This window comes from Sciurus vulgaris (genome assembly GCF_902686455.1).
Source record: "Sciurus vulgaris genome assembly, chromosome: 11".
In the NCBI taxonomy this organism is placed as follows: domain Eukaryota; kingdom Metazoa; phylum Chordata; class Mammalia; order Rodentia; family Sciuridae; genus Sciurus; species Sciurus vulgaris.
In genome coordinates this window covers 98915247-98936673 of record NC_136472.1, presented here as the reverse complement: position 1 = coordinate 98936673, position 21427 = coordinate 98915247, and the positions used below count along the sequence as shown (strand labels likewise).

General features: G+C 37.6%; 1 protein-coding gene across 1 annotated transcript in view; it reads left to right on the top strand.

Annotated features, from left to right (window-relative positions):
• MMP13 (matrix metallopeptidase 13) overlaps nucleotides 1-21427 on the top strand; it is a 73862-nt gene that overhangs the window by 31957 nt on the left and 20478 nt on the right. Inside the window, exon 2 of the mRNA XM_079101990.1 lies at nucleotides 13859-13922. The gene's annotated coding sequence lies outside the window, so the exon portion shown is untranslated. The remainder of the gene's footprint in view (nucleotides 1-13858; nucleotides 13923-21427) is intronic.

The window sequence follows — 21427 nt, the reverse complement described above, 5'->3', positions numbered from 1 at the left end:
ATTAGCACAACCTAATTGTCCATGTGGTAATATTAGAGTGTCTTCCTTATATCACTTACTAGCTGTTAATATTTGGAAGTCACTTAACCTCTTTGGGTGTCAGTTTCTTCAGCTGTGAAACAGATATAGTGAGAGTACTTACCTCATGGGGTCATTATGAGGATTAACTGAGATGATCTATGTACCTGGCATGTAGTAATAAATGTTAGTGGTGGTATTGATGATGATGAATATGGTGGTGAACACAAAACAGCATTTGAACTGAGTTGATAGTGTGTGTTCTTTGGTTGGTCTCCTGGTTCTTCTGCTTTCTTTAAACTTGCTCTTTCTTCTGAGACTCTCACAAAGGGTAATTTGCATCTTTACTTTTGCTTATGGCTGAGGTCCAGAATAGAGGAAGCTGACAATATTAGGGTTAGCCACAGAGGCAGTGAGTAGGTATAGACCACTTGACTGAGATGATGTTAGAAAAATGAGTGAGACTTAATTCTTGTCTTCAGAGAATAAGAAATTTCATCAGAAAGCCAGATCTAAAACACCAGGAATAAAGTAAAATTAAATACCCAACCTTTCAGTGACTTGAAGGACAGCATCTGATTGGAAAAAGAAGAGCTAAGCCTGGACTTGATTGATCAGGGAAGACATCTTCTTTTTTAACCCAGGGGTGCTTAATCATGGAGCCACATCCGCAGCGTTTCTTTATCTTTTATTTAGAGACAGGGTCTTGATGAGTTGCTAAGTTGCTGAGGCTGGCTTTGAACTCCCAACCCTCTTGCCTCAGCCTCCTGAGCTGCTGTGATTATGGGCGTGCACCACCGTGCCTGGTCAATCAGGGAAGATTTTGGGTGACAAGGGACTTAAGACCTGGAGTCTCATGTGGTGTAGGGTGCTGTTTTGATTTAGATATGAGGTGTTCCTTAAATGCTCATCTGTGAGACAATCCAAGAAAGGTTATGTGTGAAGTGAATGGGTTATGAGAGCCTTAACATAATCAGTGCATTAATTTGCTGATAGAGGTTAACTAGATGGTAACTGCAGGAAGGTAGGGTATGGCTGGAGGAGGTGGGTCACTAGAGGCATGCCTTTGGGATATATATATTGTCTGTCTGCCTGTCTGTCTGTCTCTCTCTGTCTCTCTCTGTCTCTCTCTGTCTGTCTGCTTCCTGGTGCCATGTCATGACCTGCTTTCCTCCACCACACTCTTCCATGATGTTCTATCTCACCTGAAGCCCAGAGCAGTGGAATTGGCCATCTATGGACTGAGACCTGTACAATGATCATCCCCAAATAACCTTTTTCTCCTTTAAAATTGTTCTTGTCAGGTCTTTTTGTTACAGTCATGAAAAAGATGACTAAAACAGGTACATACTTCAGAGAGAGGATACTTGGTAGAACACAAAGGAGTATAGTATTACTATTCATTTTTAATTTACTTTAATGCAAGGCCTTGGCTCGCTCTCAGATTCCTCCTTCTCTTGGATATATTTGTCTAACCAGTTACTAAGTCCTGTCCTTCAACATTTTTTCTCCTTTCTATGTCCACTACTATTTCCTCTGTTCAGACTCCAATTTCTCTTGCCTAAAGAGATGCTCAAATAGCCTCTGGTTAGTTTATCTCTAGCTTTTCCTGGCTTCTGTTCATCCTGAGACCATTATCAGGTACATCTTCCTAAAACATAGCACTGATAAGAATAACAACAGTTGCAGTGCCTTGAGCACCTAGTTAATCTCTACAGCAATCCAGAGCTAGTATTATTTATCCCCTTTATATAAGAAGGGTTCAGCCTGAGAGAAGTTGAATGATTATCCCAAAGTTACCCAACTGATGAGAGTTGGATCCAGAATTGAAATCTACCACATTCTGACTCCAAGAATCCATGCATTGCTCTGAACTGTATTGCCTTTATTACTTCAGACAAACCAAACCCTGAAAATCCATGACTTGTTTATGGTCCCCTCTATCTGGAATCCTGTACCCTTGCATTCTGTCTATCTTTTGCCTGTCATCACTGAACAAAAACTCAGGTCCTTTCCCAGATTATACTCCACATGTGCATGTATGTGCATGTGTTCAAACACATGCACATGTGTGGACCAATCAAGCATTGCATTAACTTAGTAAGATTTGAAGAGTTACCAGGATATTCACAAAAGTGCCAACTTATGACTTCTTTATTCTCTGTCTTCTGTGTCAACCTTATGTGCTCACCCACCCCAACCTTGATTCTAGGATCAACAAAATTCTCCTTTATCCTGCACAGAGCAGTGCTCCTCACACTCAGGCCACAGAGTGTCCTATGCTTTGACCCCAAGAGGAATGTTGGTAAACAGCCTTTTCTCCCTCTTTCTACATCAGGAAGAACAAACCACTCTACAACCCTGAGGTTATTGTTTTGAAGATAGAGAGAGATTTAAGTGAAAAGAAACATCATACTTCAGTCTAAAATATAATTACTTCCTGTATTCTGAGAGCTGAACCTTTAATTAGTTTATTTAAAAACCTCAATAGGAAATATGCTAGGGGATATGCCCTCAAACTGCTTAGTCTTGTGGGAGATCGACATGCCCACAGACAATAATACTACAACTGGCATGTTTTACATTAGGAGTAATCACAGAAGAGGTATGCCTAAACTAACTTGAGAGAACAGATTTCTGGAGAAAGTGGGATTCAAGTTGAGCTTGAAAGGTATCTAGAAGCTAACCAAATATAGAAGGGGAGTAAGTACATCTAAGACAGAGGGAACAGTACAAGTGAACAAAAGGAGGAGTGAAATAATATTTGTGTTGAAGAGGAGCAATTCACTGTTTAGAAGAACAGGAAGACATGAGTGGAGAATTTGGAAAGTGTCAGGTCTTGGAGGCCCTTGTTTGCCATGGTAAGAGACTTGGACAGTGAAGCATTCCAGGCCAGGGAATGGTGTGCTCAGATTTGTCGTTTGGATCACATTCAGTCAGGGTCTCTGAGGTGAAGGATAGATCAGAGACTGTTGGGGAGGTCTGGAGGCTGATGCAGTCAGGCAGATTGAGATGGATTTCAGACTCAGGGTTAAAGCAGAGAAAGACTGAGGAGGTACGACTGGCAGGTCTTAGTAATAGGATGGACAGGGACTGATAAGGACAAGGTCATGGTGACTGGAGGGGCCAGTGTTTGTGGGGCCTGTCATTACCCAGAGATGCTCATCATTGAGAATGAAGATGATGAGCATAGTTTTGGATATGCTGTCTTAGTTGCCCTTGAACCCTCAAATGAAGAAATGGTAACTATTTACTTTCTCACTTCCTTCAGCTCTTTACTAAAATATCAACTTCAGAGAGGGCTTCTTTGCACCCTACTCACCCAGCATTGATGTCTCCTCCACCTGTGCGTGCAGTTTTCTTCATATCACCACCCAATTACTTTTATCACCTTGTCACCATCCCATTATTTTTTTAGTTACCTAATTTTTAGTTATTTGCCTTCTCTCACTAAAATGTAACCTCTTTTAGCATAAGATATTATTATTATTTTTTGTCTATTATGTTTCCTACTATATCCCCATTACCTAGAAATGCCTGGCTCACTGTAGGCATTCCATAAATATTTGAGAAATGAACGAAAGAACAAATGAATGAATGTCAATCAATGTAGGCAGTTAATTTTATGAACTCAGGAGGAAGTTGAATAGCTGACCTAAGATAGGAATACTTTGCAAGTATCTACTGCCTAACACCTTTAATCCACTCTGGTCTGTGCCTCTTCCTTCCCCCTCCTTTCCTCTCAGAAACAGCTCTTCCTCTTGCCTTCCTGTCTACTTAGTTTCACAATTTTACAGTGACCGTGGTTCTGATTCCGGGCAAAATCAAAACCTCTGGGAATCTAACCTCTAGTTTTCTAGTGTACAAACAGCCACCCTGGTCAACTCTTGGCCATTTTTGTTTTTCTAGAGCTGGGCCTACTGGTGTTAAGTAAACTGAAAAGTATGCCATTTATTTGGAATCTAAGTAATTGGTCTTCATACTTAACATAATATCCAGTGGAAGAGAAGAGCTGGTTGAATTAAAATGTGAAAACAATTTTTTGAAAACATGCATATCTGAAAAGTAATATTATTTGTATCTTTACTTGTACTTGCTCTCTTGTCCGATTCAGAAGAAGCGAAATGCTTTTTCTAGAACGGATGCTTCTACCTGTGCATCTGCTTCCACTCCCTCCTGACCACTCTGTGATCTTCTTGATCCCTGGCCTGGACTGTTGTAATTGCATTTTAATTGGGGTCCTTGGCTCCAGGCTCTGACCCTGATCAAACCATACTCATAAAAAGGGTGTCTCTGACTATGACACATTATCCCTCCTTTACTTGTATGGAAGTTACCTGTATAGGCATTGTTCTTGACTAGAAGGTGAATTCTTGGAAAGTGAGTAGGTAGAACTTTGGGCTAGTGACTAATATGACATTGTCACATACCTCTATTCAAAAATCTCTTCTTGCTTCCCATTTTCTATGGAACACAGTACAAACTTGTTTAAATGTTATTCCAAGCCTTCTGTAATTTCACCCAATTTTTTTTTTTTTTTTTTAATCACCACTTCCTACTGTATGCCCTCCTTACTCTCCAGTAGAATAAAGCAGGGTCATCTGAAGCAAATCTGTTTTCAAAATAGCTAAGTCAGAATCTCAATCACTATTATTTTAATCACCAGGTAACCCAGACAACAGATATCCCTGCCCTCATGTCTGGCAGTCCTACCCCTAATTCAGTCTACCCCGGACTTGAACTTTACTCCATCCTGAAACATGGTGAAGCACAATTTCACATCACTTGATAATTTACAAAGTTGAAAAGTGTTTTCTTTTTAGGCCCAAAACCCTCTAAACAAAATTGGCCAGATACAATGGTCTGTTCATACTCCTAGGTACCTGCCTTTCCTGGAGCCCTCTGAGTGGTCACATTGGCACCTGGAGCCACATTGTTCTCTTTGTCTAGCATTGCACCCATTCTATAATACCTCCATTCTTGGCCAGATCTGTCCAAATCCTACACATCTTGTCAACAGAAACAGTGGCATCTTCTATATATATTTTACTGCTCTCTCTAATTAGCATGAATTCCTTCCTCTTTAGTATCTCCAAAGGTCATTGTTGACACCCCTCTTAGAACAGGTATCACAGTCAGACAGGAGGAATACAGAGATGTGTATATGTCCCTTTGGGAGGAATGTCTCTTCTATTCCTGGTTTCCACGGAGAAGGATCCTCTCCTAATTTTCTTAACCTTTTGTTCTTCCCATTACTACTTCCTCCCTAAGAGCAATGGAAGTGGCGGCTTTTAGTTCATGTTTCTTAACTGAGTAGTATTCACCCATTAGTGGTCCTGAGGTCACACGTTAGACTCCTGGGGATAAGAGAATAGGAAGTCTACTTTGGATTTTGCACTATCTATGTTTGTTCTTCAACCTGGACTCTATTAGTAATAAAATTTGATCTATTTCTGTTTGTTTGTTTTAAATCTTATTTCTCAGTTTGTTCAGAACTCTATTGGGGGAAAAGGTGCTAATGTGTTGGATATGTTCACTTTATCTTCTTTACTTTATTTATTAATCATTTAAAACTGAGATTATGTCATATTCATTTTATACCCCTTGTAGCTCAGACTAGCATATGGTAAGTATTTAATATATATATATTTCTTGGATTGAATTAAGCAAATTTGAAAAGGATACAGAGAAATGATGAGCTGTCCTGTTGAATGTAATGGGTGCCAACATCTGCTTGTGTGATTCTTGTTTGTATGCTCTCAGCGTCAGGTAGTACTAATGAGTTAGAGTTACTCTGGAGCAGTGTCTGTGTGATGCAAGGACATCCAGGTGTCCAAACTGACAGCTCAACTATGGAGTTCTCTGGTCCCAAAGGTCTCAGCTTTCATCAAGTTGTAAGAATATAAGAGGTCACATTAATGTTAATATTTAAATCTCACTAGCACCTGGCCCTCACCTGCTCACCTGTCATCTGGCTTCCTCATGTTATTTTGTGAATTCACCAGGAGACTTGATGTCACGTGTTCTCGGGGATCGTCCACTTGGTGACCTTTTAATGCAGCCATCTCAAAAGGCACCTCAGCACTATCTCTGCTGCTGTTGCCTTATATGAAAATATAAGCATTGGTGTTGACGCTGTTGGCTCCCAGTTGTTCTCAGGGTCACTAAGTCTTGAGTTGCCAGAGCAGTGCTCGGTCCTGTGCTGGACTTTTGTCAGTAGGGAAACAGTATAGAGAGGAAGACTGATACGAGGAGACCAACCGAACCCTGGAGAATGGTTACGCTTACTGAAGAGGAAGAGAAGCTGATAAAGTTTCCAGAGCCGGTTTGGCAGAGAAGCTCAAACATGTTTAAAACTACATATTTCCCCCAGCAGTTTATTTTAAGAATATCATCAGAGATCTTTGCAAAGTTTTGTGCATATGGATGTTTATTCCGACCTTATTTATGTGAGTCACTTCCATGGTGCAGTTTTGGTCAAGTGGTAGAGGCAAAAATCAGGGTGAGGAGGAAAAGTCATTTGAGTAAGGAGGAAATGGAGACAGTGAAATCGAGGACAGAATTGTGACAGAACCTTCAGAAGACTAGCGAAGGTCCCTAATCAGAAACAGAAGGGAAGCCAATGCGCCTGGGCAGTGGACCTGGGGGTGGATGGAAAGTGGGAGTGGGTGAAGCTGGGGCAGAATTATATAGGGTTGTATAAGCCATGGTTGGAGGATTGGGTTTTATGGTGAATGAGAAGGGAAATAACCGGAGAGTTTGGGGTAGGGAGTAAGATGATCTGATTTTCTGTTAAAAAAAAAAATAATTTTGCTTGGGCTAGGGTTAGAAGAATAAATTTTAACAACAACAACAAAAAAGTGTAGTCAGTGGGGATAAGTTACCAGGCTATTGCAAAAGATTGAATGGCCAACACTTGACTTGGGTTTTACTGCAGCTGTATATTTTTTTTCCCCAATTGTACTAATACTGCAGTAAACCTAAGGATGTAAATTTTTGTTTTTAGGTCATCACTTTCAATGAAAATTCCTGAATTAAAATAACTGAAAACAAGATAACATCAAGGGGTGGGGATGTATCTCAGTGACAGAGCATTTGTCTAACATACGTAAGGCCCTTGGTACAATCCCCAGTACCACCAATAAATAAATGAATGAATAAATAAATAAATAAATAAATAGTTTTTTTAAAAAATAAAAGTATTCTTTTCATTTAAAGGTGATCTGTAACAACACCATTCACAATAGCTAAAAGATAAAGCAATCTAGATATCTATCAGTGGACAAATGGGTAAAAAACTGTGATACTGATGAACTATTACTCAGCCGTGACAAGGAATGAAGTACTAATACCAGCTGCAAGGTGATGAGCCTTGAAAGCATAATGCTAAATGAAAATAAGGGCCAGATACAAAAGATTTCATCTTGTATGATTTCATGCATATGAGTTACCCAGGACAGGGAGGAGGTGTGGTTGCCAGGCACTACTGAGAGGAAGTGTGGTAACAACCACATACTGGGTCCTGGGTTTTCTTTTGGGAAGATGAAAATATTCAGGAACTCAGTTCAGGTGGTGGTTACACAACTTTGTGATGCACTAAATGCCACAGAATTACACACTTTAAAAATGGATAATTTAATTTCATGTGAACTTCACCTCAATTAAAAAAATGTTTTAAAATGGTCTGTATATTTCTTAACTTTGAGAAACCATATTTGCACTTTTTCAATAGAGCTATCCAGAGAGGATTAGCAATTTACCCGAGCCAGTAAGGCACATGTGTCCCAGTTTTACTATATACCAACAGCATTATGATTGCAAAAAAACACTCCAGTTAAAAATTATTTCATTATTTCCTCCTCAGACACATTTCCTCATCTAAAAAATGTTTCTTTTTGTCTTTCACATTTTTTAGATCTTATGCTTCTGTTGTTGTTTCGTATGTGCTTTGTAAAATAAATCTCATTCCCTTTTCTGTTCCATTCATTGTACATGTTTTTCCTCTGTGTGCTTTTAAAGAAAAGTTTGCATTTTTTACATTTTGGTCCCATCATGCCTATATCTCTTTTCCACCAGGTTTCTTTTCTATCTCTAGGCTGAGAGATTCATCCTTTTCAAGAGGGCTGGTTAATATTCAATTGCAATTTCCTCCTAGCTTCTTTATGGTTTGATACATCAGAATTCTTCCTAAGTTTTCTTAAAGGAGAATGAGAAGCTTTAATTTCTTGTTCGTAGCAGGCTGATACAATCTCAAAAATAGTTACTTAGAACTGAGCTATATGTAGATCACTTTTAAAGGAAAAGAGAGTATTTTGGACTTTAATGATGATATATTACTTTTATTATGGATGGTCCTATCATGGATTGAATTGTTTTCCCCAAATTCACATACTAAAGTCCTAACCCCCAGAACCTCAGAAAATGATCTCATTTAATGTATGGTTACAGATGATATTAGTTAAGAGGAGCTTATACTAATGAGGGTGGGTCCCTAATCCAATATGACTGGTGTCCTAATAAAAGGGGAAATTTGGACACAGATACAAGGCAGGCACAGTGTCATGTTAAGATTAGGGTTATGCTGCCATAACCTGGGAACTACCAGAAACTAGAAGAGACACCTGAAACAGATCCTTCAAGGATGATTGGTCTGGTCTTGGTCTTGGACCCTAGCCATTGGAACTATGGTATAATAAATTTCTGTTCTTTAAGTGGCCTAGTTTATGGTAGTTTGCTATGATGCCTGCCCTAGAAAACAAATACCTTTACTTATGCAGGTACAAACTATTAATTACTTATTATACACCCCATAAACCTACAGTTCTTTCATAGTATCAAAGAAATCACATTTATAAGGTATGTATCTTTAAAATTCTAAACCCGAATTTCGAAACGAATGACATTAAGTTAATATAACATTCAGTGAAATTGTGTTACAAGTAGATCGTGACTTACAGCATGAATACGTTCCTGTCATTAATGTGTGGGTGTAATTCTCCCATTTCTCTTCCGCAGAACTTTCCTTCATACAAAGCTTATGACATTTTTTAGTTTTTAATTGGTATATTCAGTTCTCCTCTGTTCTTGTTTTAGTAATTCTTAGTAAGTTTTAAACACAACTGCAAAGTGGACCCTGAAATCATGCCATAGTTCCTTGCAAGGAGGTGGTCATCCAGATAATTCAGGATATGCTTATTTTGATTGACTCTAGATGATTATAAAAATGGAAATAAAATTAAACAATTCTCACAGGAATCTTGCAACCCACTAAGACCACATGAACAAACTACCAAGGCTTCAAAATCTCAGCTTGGGAAAAGGGCAGTCCTATGGAACCCTTCCAGTTGGAAAGTTTTCCTCAGAGAATGGCTCTCCCTATTGCTTCCTCTTTAGTTAATGAATTAGATCATTGGGACAGATGTCCTCACTCTGCTTTGTTTTCTGTGATATGATTGACTTCTTCAAGTCCTGATCCTCTCTCAGAAAATCTGGAAGATGCTGTGATTGCTTTTCCTAAGCCAGCTTTCTTGCCACCCCCGGGCACTAAAAACATGAGCTGCGAACACAGTTCAGGGCAGTGTTCTCATGACCTAGTGCGAAGTCTTATTATTGTTTTTTAATAACTCCAGTTCAGCCAAGGATGCGAGCTGAAAACAAGCCAGTCAAAGACCAACAGGAAGGGACAGATTTGCATAAGATTTCACTGAGAAAAAAAAAAAAAAAATTCCAACAATGTAAATCTAGACTGCTGTGGTCTTACTTCCCAAAACCTCCAGAGAAGGAACCGGAAAGCCAGCAAACCACTTCTCACGGTCTATAATTTGGAAGAGGAAAGAACTAGATCTCACAGTGTTTGGACACCTTTGCTCAACTATATAATAATTACATAACCCCCTGCCCCAGATTTCTGGGAAAATTAGCTTTCCTCTAAAATAAATGCAAGATTTGCCACAACCTGAAGAGAGAGAGAGAGAGAGAGAGAGAGAGAGAGAGAGAGAGAGAGAGAGAGAGAGACAGACAGACAGGGAGGGAGGTAGGAGAGGGAGAGAGAGATCAGAATAGTAAAAAGAGTTTATTCAAGGTTTACTGTGGAAATAAATATCACAGTCATTAAAACATCCTAAGTTGCCTCTACCAGTGCTTGGTAGTGGGATGTGCAGATACAGCACATGCTGACTTGTTCCTTTGTTCAGTGCCACATCCTGGGACAGGATGACAGAAGCAAGCTTGAGATCCCTTAGCTGCTCTCTTCCCAAGGCAACTTTGAAGTTAGGATGATCCAGCCATTCAAATAGTCTCCATCATGGGTAGACTAGAAAGAGGATGTGGCACAGGGAAAGAAAATAAATTTGAATCCTGGAAAACCTGAGATAGACAAGTTATGATATTTTCTTTACTCTCATTTTTACGAATGTAACTTACAGAAATTGACCTAATTATAGGACATTGTGAACATTAATGGAAGTAAACTATTTAAAGTGCTTCTGCCTGAGCTACACACACACATACACACACACACACACACACACACACATGTACATACATACAAATTACCAACACAGATAATTTTTTGACACATAAAAACAGAAATTTCATATGGTTTGACCTAATATGTACACAAAGAATTATGGAGCCTGGCGTGGTGGTGCCCGTGTGTAATCCCAGAGACTTGGGAGGCTAAGGCAGGAGGATCACAAGTTCAAAGCCAGCTTTAGCAACTTAGCAAGGCCCTAAGCAACTTAGCAAGTTCCTGTCTCAAAATAAAAAATAAAAAGGGCTGGGGATGTGACTCAGTGGTTGAGCATCCCTGGGTTCAATCCCTAATACAAAAAAAAAAAAAAAAAAAAAAAAAGAATTATGGGCAGTAGCAAAAATGTAAGGAGTAGCCCCTTTGGGTTAAAGAGAACACATGTGATACAATATGGAGCACATGTGCCATAAGACTTGATGGAAGGTACAGGAGGCAATAGATGGTGCAAGTGCAAGAGGAAAAAAAGGAAAGCGTGGTGTACCCATCCCTAGCATGTGTTTAGGAAAGGGTACAGCAAAAGAATTGACCAAAGCGCAAGGCCTGGTTTGGCATATCTATGCTGTGCTAACATCAACACTTCCAAACAAGTCATTCGTGAACCGAAGAAAAGAATAATCCCAACTTTCCAAGGCAAATTAAAAAAATGCTTTCATGTGGTCTTTATTTTATTTTTTTTAACTTAACCCTGAGGTGCTGTTTAATGTTGATGCATGTCAATGATACCAGGATGTGAGTCATAATATTTTGCTTATTAGCCTTTTTCTTTTACTATCATAATGAGATGGGCTAGCCCTGAGACAGGCAAGATTACAGTTGTTTTTCAGATTTCCAGACTTACAATGAGCAATGTTCTGTCAATTTGCTGCCCCCACATTCAGTCTCCTGGAAATGACTGGTCACTCCCAGATTTGTCTCCTGATTAATGGTTAAGAGCTTGACATTTCAACTAGGTGACTTTCTTACCTGATGGCTGGCTGGATGCCTGTGGCTTTGTCCAGCGAAGAGACAGGGTGACCACTAATAGGAACTGGGTCAAATGGTGAAGACTCAGGTCAGGAGTGGTTTATTTATGGCAGAAGAGCAGGACAGGAATGAGGTCAGGTCAGTTCAGTGGCTGTATTGGATTCTTACCTTTTGAATTTAAAAAAAGGAATAGCTTCCCAGTACTGGGATGGGGGATGAACTGTAAGCTCAAGGGTGGCTTACATCCCTATTTCCATTAAGTGCATGGCTTCTTCTGGATTTGGGGTTCAGGGAAATCCTTCCGCAATTTAACAATTACTGAAATTCCATCAGATTTCCCACCAAACAAATACAGACCCAACGCATTGCTCAACATCTCCATGGTAAATTATATGCTGTGGTAGATGTAAAAGGGGAAAAGCCGTAAGTGGAGGACATTTCATCCCACAGTACAGTGGTGCCAATTTCAGTTGGTAGTACCCCTGTGGCTTCCAGGAACCTAAAGGAAAATATTATTTTAAACTGTTTGCCTAATGTAATATAATTTCTTCAAAATAGAAACAGTGAAATGTTTGACTCAATACTGAGATTCTAGGCCTTATAATGGGATCTTGATGAACCTTTATTTTTGCTTATTTTTAATCTTTTGTTTTCTGCTGGTTGGCTTATTATTGGTTATCTCATGGTTAAAGGGTTCTAGTTTACAAGCTCTCTTTATTTTCACTTAGAAATTTTTTCTGCTTAAGGTTTGAGGAATTCTGCCCCAGCAATTAGTTAGGACAAGTTTACTAAAACCCAATGAGGAATATTGTGTGGAAATAACACATGTCAAAGACAAATTAGTATCTACTTTGGGATGTTAATTTGTATCTGAACAAATCTGGCTATTCTATAAGACAAAACATGCACTCACTAAGTAGGCCATAAAAACTAATTTGAACCAGTGACAATTGAGACTTGCCCTCCCCTTATTTGCTTAAAGGCAGGACATAGACTTGTCAAGGTGCCCCCTTCTCACCTCTTTACCAGGAGGGATAGAAGTTAATCGCTGGAGACAGCTCTAGCTTTTACCAGTTCAGAGGAGGTAATGGAGTGACCTATATTATCAGCTCTTATGCTTTTCCTTGCTCTTGTCTGTGCTTTACGAATTAATTGCTCTTTGTTAAAACACTACCAACCCCAAAGTCTAACCACCCCTTTGACTTACTCACCACTGAATGCTCTCATGTGTACAGAGTGCACATTAATAAACTTTTCTTTCTTTTTCTATTGTTAAACTGTCTTGTGTCAGTCTAAGTTTACTGGGCTCCTCTCAAAAACCTAGGAGGGTAGAGGGAGAAAGTTCTGTTCCTCCTCTACACTGGCCTGGGACTCTCCAACTCAAAGAAAACTAGTTCTTGAGTTACCTATATACATTATCAAAAGCACTCAGAAAGTGATTTGACTGATTTTTGTCCCAGTTGGAAGGATGGAACTGACCAGATGTTAATCAGGGTTTTTGGATCTTTTTATCTGAAGTGTTTACCTATTGATGATCTTTCTCCTTTGTCCTCCAATCTCAGGTTCTTTCTGCAGGATATGCCCCTCTCTCTCTCTCTCTCTCTCTCTCTCTCTCTCTCTCTCTCTCTCTCTCTCTCTCTCTCTCTCTCTCTCTCTCTCTCTCGTCCACAAATAATTTTTTTCTTTTTCTTTCTTCCTTTCCTCCCTGCCCCCCTCCTCCCTTTCCTCCTTCTTTTTCTTCCTTTTTTTGTACCAGGAATTAAACCCAGGGATACTTAACTACTGAGCCACATCCCCAACTCTTTTAATTTTATTCTTTCAAATTTTGAGACAGGGTTTCACTAACTTTCTTAGGACCTTGCTAAGTTGCTGAGGCTGGCTTTGAACTTGTGATCCTCCTGCCTCAGACTCCCAAGTCTCTGGGATTACAGGTATGTACCACTGGGCCTGGAGTACCCAAAATCTTTTTTATTTTAATCTAGAAACACTATAAAGCAGTGGGTAAGTCCTTGGGCTTTGTAGCTGAAAAGAGATTTAAGTCTTGCATCTACCATTTATTAATTATGTGTGTTTCTTTATCTGTGAGAAGGGAATGATAATAATAAAACCTAGTTAAGTATGATAACATTATTTAACCAAGTTACCAATTAAGAATCAATTATTATTACCATTCTTCTTATCTAATTCTATCAGTGTGTATAATGCAGCACAGTTACATATGGACAAGTCAACAAGAAATTTTCTTAGTATAAAAGTGATGGATTTAAGGAATATTCTTTGGAAATTGTTAACTTTGACTACTGCTTCTCCTCTTACCATCCTGCATTACCTTTTATCTTCTAATAGGAGATCAGCCAATACTAGTGAGGATTGTGAAGCAGCTGTAGTATTTTCGGAGAGTTACTGACTGGTTTGTTGCATCCCATACCCATGGACCCCTTCACGCTTCGGTTATCACACTTCATATTGACAACCATAACATCATCCTGGCCACCTAATTTAACTGTAACCATTGAACCAACTGTAGCCATCAATAAGCTTGCCAGAAACTGTTCAGGAGCAATTCTATATTGGAGAGTATCTAAATGAGTTAATCAGATCATCTCAAAGTACATTCCCCTCCTACACACACACCATGAGGACACACACACCACACAGGAGGACAGAGAGGGAGAGAAAGAGGGGGAGAGACAAGAAAAAGTTTAGTAAGAAGGCAATAAGCAGACAATGAAGCAGTAGAAGCCTATAAAAACAGATACCATAAAAGAAGAAACTGGAGGGTCAGGGGAAAAAAGGCAGGAGTCTAGCAATGACCCTAGCCTTTGGCTTGGTTAGCATTTCACCAGAGTTGCTGTTGGGCACCTAGAAATGACAGCAAATTGGGAAAGAAGTTTTAGTACTCATGAGGGCTGCCACCCCCTCAAGTGTTCCTGGATAATGACCAGTCGGTCAGTCTCTGGGTAAAGCTGGCCTTCACATGTGATCCTACACCACACCCACAGTCCTAACTTCCTTCTCCCTCCTTTCTTCCTTTCTCTTTCACCAGCAGATAACATGCCAACACTTGAGGTCTCTGTATCCAAGCATCTATATCTCTGTATCCAGTAGCACCTACAGCAAATCACATATTTCAGGTCTCCAGTCACATTTCAGGCTGAACTTTATTGTAAAACCCCAATGCACTATATATGCAAAGATAAAGACTACTGTGGACAAGGTCGAAGAGTCCCGTGAATGCATCAAAACAGAAATAACATGGTATATCAACTGGAAAACTCATCTGCTTCTCTCTGTGCACCAGCCACACGTGCCCTTTTTCTACCCGAATTCTTTTTGCCTTCTTCTCTGCCAGTCCAAATCCCTCACCAAGTATCTGCAGAACAACCTCAAAGTTCACTGCTTCCTAGAAGTGCTTCCTAGACTTCTACCTGATCTGCTCTTAGCTTCTAATGATTTCTGTTGCTCTCAATTAGAATGTGGTAAGAGAAACAGTATTTTGTAAAAAGCATTCTGTCAGTTTGTTTTTCCTTTTTTGTGTTTATAGCTTCTATGTCTTCTAAAATTTTAAGTACTCTGCTTCATGTGTAACTGATGTTCAATAAATCTTAACTAATCTTCAATAATAAAAACAGTAAAAACTGAGATTAATAATAATTATTGAGAATCTGCTGTATTTCAGGCAAGGGACTGCTAGTTTTATTATCTCTATTCCTCATATTGATATGAGCAGCAAATATTTCATCCATAGTTTACAGGTGAGAAGAATATTATCAGAAAAGTTAAATAATCTGCTAACGTCACACAGTTTTTGAGTCACACCATCAAGATTGAATTTGTTGCTTTTCCCCATTAAACCAATACTTAACATTTTCAGGTACCTGTTCTAAATAGGGGAATTTATGTCTCAAATAACACTCTTGGTTATAAATTTAAGTGTGAATATTTACAATTGTCTATTTTGATAATATTTTGCATGTCTGAACTAAGATTTTCTTCCTTAAATGACTTTTAGGGAAACAAGAAATCATTTATTTATTTACTTTGTTATCTGCAGGGTTTTTTTGTTGTATGTGTGTGCCTGTGGAAAACCCAGTGGTGATTCACACATACAAAATTTCAAAGCTTCTCCTATAGGTATGCAGCACCCTCCTCATGCCCCAAGGGCATGGCTCATGGACTCTTTATACCATTTATGTTTTCATTCAGTTTAAGCCACAAATGCTGTCTAGAGCTGAAGCCAGAGAACATGACTCACATTATTGAGTACAAAGATCTTAAAGCCTTACAATTTTAAAAAGATTGTAATCAGCTTCTGATTACAATGGTATGCATTAATATTGATACTAAAATAATAATATTTAGATCTCTAACACATTAATTGAATAAGACTTCTTACAATTTTAACTGCATTTAGGTATAGGTAATTTTTCCATTTATCCATCAATCAGGTAATTTTTGAGCATCAACTTCATAAATTCAAGAGTGAAAAATATTATTGCAATTAGTATGTAGCCCACAGAAAAACAATTATAAATTCCAGGGATGTTGGGTTCATAGAAAACTTAGTTGTCTTCAGACAACTAAAAAGAAATCTCTAAAGCCTTCTTTTAATTAACTGTATATTGATCTAGGAATTACTTGTGTCATATTTTATTATGTTTCTTTTCCTTAGACTCAAATGTGTATGCACCAAAAAAGGCAATTTCACTTATATTGTAGATCAAAGAGTAGGTAATTATAGCAGGTAATCTGGGTCATCTGGTCTGGGATGGGAGAGGAGATACACAGCTCAACTAGGTTATCATTATTTGTCTTTTTATGTCTTTACTGCTCTAACACCCTTCACCCTAAAAAACACCTTTAGTTCATAGCAGTTCAATGTAGACAGAGCTGTTAACAAGAAACTTAACAAACTGGTGCACTAATGTTAATTTGACTAGAGAAATACCCTGCTAGGCAAAAATTTATTAGAGAATCAATTCAATAACCTGAACATTCTTGTCTATTGAGAGACATATATATGAGAAATATAATCAAGAGCAGAAGTTTTCTTAGTTTAATCTGGAGTCAGAACAAAGGGCCCTGCACAATTTTAAAGTATGGTTCATTCAGCATAGTTGTTCTTTCCTCCCTCACTGAGCCCCTCAATAATCATCAGACACTTGGGGCAGAACATACTAGGTATTGCTACAGACAAATTTATCCTTATGTCAATTCTTAGCCTTGTTATAACTATTTAAGAGAAATAAAAAGTGTAAGACCCAGAAAAAAAATAAGAAAAAGGGAGTACATTATCACTTGAGAGATTTCAATAAATGAACAGAATGATAATACTAGTATTTTGATAATCATTTCATAAAATTTTACACTTAATACTGATATGTATGTATGTATGTATGTATTTATGGGACTTCGAGTCAAACCAGGGTCTCATACATGCTAAGCAAATGTTCTATTGTTGAGCTACAGCTCCAGACCTTTTAAAATTTTATTTTGATGCAATGTTTCACTAAATTGCCCAGGCTGGTCTTGAACTTGTGCTCCCCCTGCCTGGACTCCTCAAGTAGCTGGGATTGTAGTAGTGTGCTACCCAAACCAGCTTGGTCTTTTATTTTTAAAAACACCTTCAGAACTTACATATTTTAAAAATTCACTGATATTAAGTAGCTAGTGCACTGCAAGTAAAAAGGTATAAATGCATTATAGAACATCAAATTTGTAAACATTTGTCAAATATGTATTATCTTCCTAAAATAATAAAAATAAATTTTTTAAAAGATTATTTTAAAAAGAAACAAAAATATATAAATGAAGAAAATGTAATCAATTATGAAAAATTAAAAATAAAATTATATTGTTACATCAGTTTTAGATTTTTAGAGTGCTGGGGATTGAGCTCAGGCCTGTGCATATTTGGCAAGTGCTTTATCATAAGTTACTAGCCTTTATCACTAGCCCTTGTTTGATCATTTTTAAAGCAACAGTTTCATTCCTAAATCATGAAAATGGATAAACTGTCTGGTGCTAAAAAACCTCTTTCTGGTCCTACAATAGTTTGAGAAAGTTGAGGAGATAACTGTAAGCCAACTCCAAATACTTTCCTCTGATTCTTTCATCTTAAAATAACCCCATAATTTATTTCACAACTTCAAAGATATCTTTTAAATTTACCTACCCCAACCAGGGCTGCAATATTTTCACTGTAGTTTGTATTTCAAACAGAGTATTTTGTGTTTATCTTTATCATCTTTAGCTCATGGAGAGATGAAGATATCCTGCACAGAATTTCCAGTTTTATTTTAATTGTCAGGTTCACATTCTACATTTTTGGAGAAATCCTCCACTTTGGTATCACAATTCAAAAAGTTATCTCCATTAATTATAAGAAGTTAATCATGAAGAATAATAATAAAGTGCTGAATTTTTAAACCAATGTACATTTTAAAATTTGTTATTTCAGACACTGGGTCATCTGTTAGGATAATATTACTCTCACTGCTTTATAGTACATTCTCTTGAATTGGAGAGAGGTAGAATTAAGCTGATGCCCTAACAGTTCAAGGATACTGCTGTGAATATTATCCATCACTTGGGATGGCAAAAAATAGGTTGAGAATAGATGAATTTACCTAGATTTCATCAGAAAACTATCTTTGGCTGCCACTGTTTCTGGGAACCATTTCTTTACATAATGCCTAAGTTTGGAGGAACTTCATTTTAGTTTTTGGTATTTTAGTTTTTAGTTTTCGGTGATGTGGTTCAATCATCATCGACTGACTAGATTCTATAATAAGAAAATGAGTAATGGTGTGGCAAATTGGTTCAAAGTCATTAGTTTAATTTGGATAAGGCAAAATACCCTGGGGCAAGTGAAACATTAGGATAAATGTCTCAATTTTTACTAGTTATGCAATGTATTGAAAACAGTCTGAAGTCAACCAGAAACTGGCAGGTGTAGGACTTTCCAAAATGTGTAAAGTATTTTCCATTCAAGGAAGAACGAATTAAATTCAGCCCCTTGCTTGATCAATTTACATACTTGTACAAAAAATCCAATCTGCCTAATCATTTATATTTGCTAATATTTGGAAAGTTGGGAAAGAATTTTGGCTTTGGAAAAAACTGACACATTCTCAATGGTGCTTTACTGGGCAAATGGGTCATTTCCCACATGAGGATTATATTATCCTATTTAGGGTTAAAGTCATGATTAAAATAGTTCTGACAGCAAGGTGAGTGGATCCACATTGATGCAAACTCATAACGAGGATACTTGGTTCATGATTTGTTGGGATAATTCTTCCTAGTCCTACACCTCTCTCAGTACATATCTTCATCTAGGTGTTTGGGATGAACTCACTCTGGTTCTTGGCCACACTCTAAAAAATAAAAGAGAGAGCACAAGGACATTGCTGTTTTCAGAATAAATGTCACTTCCTTTCTTTTTAATTATTGGTTCTTTTTAGTTATACATGACAATAGGCTTCATTTTGACATAATTACAAAAACATGGAATATAATTCATTCTAATTCAGTCCCCAGTACTTCCTCTTCCCTTCCCTTCCTCCCTTCCCCTTTTGGGAGAAGGGGTGGGATAGGGAAAGAGTGGAATGAACCTGATCTAACTTTCCTTTGTGGACATATTAATATACCACAGTGAATATTGCCATCATACACATACATAGGACACTAATTAAATGCCACTTCCCTTCTAATCGACCTCCCTTCCTTTTTCCTTCTTTTATAATGCTCTCCTTTATCTTGCATTCACTCAATTCTTTCCTCCTTCCCTCCCTCTCTCCCTCTTTCCCTCCCTCCCTTCCCCCTTCCTTCCTTCCTTTCCTTCCATCGGAATCAAATTATAAGCTTTCTTCTGCTAAACAAATTTTAGAGATAAAAATCCTCAAAAAAGCAATATTTACATTCTACATTTAAATTCATTCAACAAGGAATGAAGCCTTTGTTTTCACTCATAAAGTGTTGCTTTGGACAAAAGAATGTGCTGTAATTTCTCATCCTTGAACACATAGAAGTGAAGATGAAATAGGGATAAAAATATATATCATATGTCAACACTTAGACTCCATAAAAACTTAGTGAAGCAGAGGTTCAATTATCTCCCTCCAAAACCCTCCCCAAATGAAGGTCTCTGTAGATCCCCACACCCACCCCAGCAGAGGAAACACCATGGTTGTGCTGATGGCCGTTCTGTTCTAGAATCCTCTTATCTGCTGGCTGCTACCAGTCCTCTCATGTACTTTTACAGTTACAAGGCAGAGATGTTTCTTGCAGAGGTAACAGGCCCCCTTCCTTGCTGTATTCCTCATTTTGCATGAGGTTTTTCCTATTTGATATGATTATGAGCTTGCTTTCTAGCATTATTTCAAAGAATTTTTATCAACTCTCTTGAAAAAGCTACAGAGACAGAAGAGAAACTCCAAGCTTCTGGGACATAGACTCTAACATATGTAGACTTTCTTTGGTCTAGAAACACACTGCCAACTAAATTCTGAAAATGAAATGGATAACTGATAACTTGACCTCCAAGTAAAACTTTGGCTCATATATTCCCCCAGTACAGTGTGTAATGTTGCTCCAGGTTGCAGGATCAGTTTGTGCAAATCACATACTTATGTGTTCAGAGGCAGTTTGGGGTAATGCACAGTATCCTGGGTTATCCTACTCAGGGGTCTGAGATGCTAATCCCAGTGCCAATTTTATCTCTGTGTAGTTATGAGGAAGTTTCTCAATGTCTTTGAGCCTGGTTCTCAATGTAATATGAAGGGATTAGTCTAGATGATTTCTGAAGACCCAATTTTGGGCTGTGTAAATCTGTTATCCCCAAATCACATTCTTATGTATACCAAACCAGGCTTTATCTCTGTTACTTGAGTCTTTAGTTAATATATCTTTTCTAGGCAGCTTGATATATCAGAAAAATAATTTTTTAAATTAAGTATATGATAAACTACTGATGGTTTCATTTTTCCTTGTGTAATAATTTTCAGTGATAATTTAAATAAATTTTTACAAAAGTTAAAATCAGTTGTCTCTTAACCTCAGGAACTTATTAATACATATCATTTTCCTGCAAGTTTAGAAAGTTCAGAAATAACAAATATTGAATCCACATCCTTGGATGGAGCTGAGTCTACAGTGGAAGTGTAAATTATCTCCTTGAGCCTGCTCTTAATTTTTATTCATTCATTTATGCATTCATTTAGTCACTTAAATATAGTGCCTAGTATGGGACAGACATGGGTTTAATCTCTAGGGACATAAAAATGAACAGAAAGTATTTCTGTGCTTAACCTCAAGTACATCAGAGTTACATCTCTACTGGTAAACATCTTTTAAAGTGAAACCTCATTGATTTATAGGCTATTGATACAGTTAAATATTTTATATACTGTACATAAAACTCATCAAGTGTTGGAGAAAGGAAACACTTTAATGTCTTTTGAGTTATTTTTAGTTTTTCTTGAAAGGCAAATTAAAGAGAACAATAATTCTTCCCAAGAATTTATGTGCTTAATGACTCTTTTACCTATTATTTTATAATATATTATAATATATTTTATATATTTTAATATATTATTATATATTTTCATATATATGCTTCAGAACTCTGGTAATACCACTTCAATGTCTTAGAATATTACTAGTTGGAATGCAGCATAGGCCGAATATACTTTATTAGTTACACTTGATTATCTTTTGCCCTGCTCTTCAATGTAATTAAAATGACATTCAAATATTTTATATAAAATGGAATTTTACACCTTTATTTAAAGTTATTAATGCCTTATAGTAGTTTTCAACCTTGGATGATAATAGTGCAGTTTAGTTTTTTTTAAACTAAGAACCCTTATGAGTATATAAAAACAGAGTCTGTCACCAAAAAAATTTTAATAT